Genomic DNA, 1624 nt, shown 5'->3' with positions numbered 1-1624 from the left:
CCCCCGCGGCAGCCCTCCCCCCCCTCCAGCTCCGGCTCCGGCTCCGCGGCGCGTCGAGCGCGGCCGCCGACGCGGGCAGCAGGTCGTGCAGGACGCGGGCGTAGCTGCACACGCCCTCCCCCCCCCCCTACGCAATGGAGCACGCCGAGGTCGGGGCGGGAAGACGGTACTTGCGCGGTGTACTCCGACCACTGGCGGGCGTGCGACGCGACTATGCGTACAGCGGCTACGGCGGGACTACGGTCTTGGCTACGGTCTTCTGAGCGCTGGTCGGAATACGAGAACACATGCGGTGCTGGCACACCTGTGAATAGAAGAGCTGTGAATAGAAGAGCTGTGAATAGAAGAGCTGTGAATAGAAGAGCTGTGAATAGAAGAGCTGTGAATACGAGAGCACATGCGGCGGAGGACAGCGGACGACAGCTGGGCACATGCTGGGACTACGTGTCGTCTGCGCGCTGGTTGGCACACGCGAGTGCGACTCCCGCTTCTAGGCCCCTCCTCCTCCCCCTCCCCGCCCGCGCCCTGCCCGCTCGCGGCGACGGCGCGCTGGAGCACGCCCGACGCCTCCGCCAGCGCGACAAGGTTGGCGCAAACGCACGCGGCCAGCGGCGGCGAGAGCGACAGCGGCGCCGAGGCGGCGGCGGCGGCGGAGGGAGCGGCGGCGGAGGGAACGGCGGCGGAGGGAGGGGCGACGGAGGGAGCGGCGAGCCGGCGGCGGCGGCGGCGCGTCGGCGACGTGCAGAGGTTAGCGGCGGCGGCGCGCGCCTCCCATGGTGTCGCCGTGGCGAGGGCGTGCGCGGCGCTCCCGGCCGCAAACCGCTTTGTGGCGTCGGAGTGCGAGGCGGCGCCTAAGGAACCAAACAGTGAGGCGCATGACGTGAGGGGTTTGCTGTGTGGCGTCCGGAGTGCGAGGCGGCGCCGCCGTCGGCGGGCAAGTCGGCTGGCAGCGGCGCGGTCAGCGCGGCGGCGAGCGGCACAAAGCTCGCGCCTGGAGCAGGCAGTGGTGGTGGGGTGGGGTGACGACAGGCGAGGTCGTGCGCCTTCGGGCCCGAAGCTGTGCCTTTGAGTGAAGAAAGGCTCTACTCTCAGCGCGATACGGCGGCGACTAGGGTGCAGGATGGCTCGCCAAAGGCGGCGGCGACGCACGCGGCGGGCAGGCGGGCGAGGAGGGCGGGACAGCCGAGCAGTTCGCGGGCAAAGCTGGCGGCGGAGGCGGACGCGGCCGCGGCGGGTGCGGCGGAGGCGAGTGCGGCGGCGAGGCAGCGCGAGCTGAGCAGAAGCAGCGCCTTGACGGTTCACAAGGCAAGGGTCAGCTCAGAGGAGTCAAGGAATGAATCATGAACTGCTGTGCGTCAGCGGCGCCTCTTGTGAGAGAGTGTGTGTGTGTCTGTGTGTCGCTCCAGCGTGCCGTCGTCTTCTGTCTCGCGTCCTCCCATACTGCGCCGGTGCCCAGTCCGAGCCGCTGGCTGTTCTTCGCCTTTTCTATCTACTCATTAGCGCCTCGACGACAGCAGTCGGCGGCGGCGGCGGCGGCGGCGGCGCTGGACTAGCGGAGGACCGGCCCTCGAGCGAGAAGGGGAGTGCCACGTGCAGACACGCCGCCACGCCGCCGTGGATGCCA

The sequence above is a fragment of the Emiliania huxleyi genome, assembly GCF_000372725.1.
Source record: "Emiliania huxleyi CCMP1516 unplaced genomic scaffold EMIHUscaffold_1129, whole genome shotgun sequence".
Taxonomy (NCBI): Eukaryota; Haptophyta; order Isochrysidales; family Noelaerhabdaceae; genus Emiliania; species Emiliania huxleyi.
The sequence above is the reverse complement of the archived record's forward strand: the minus strand, read 5'-3'. Positions refer to the sequence as shown.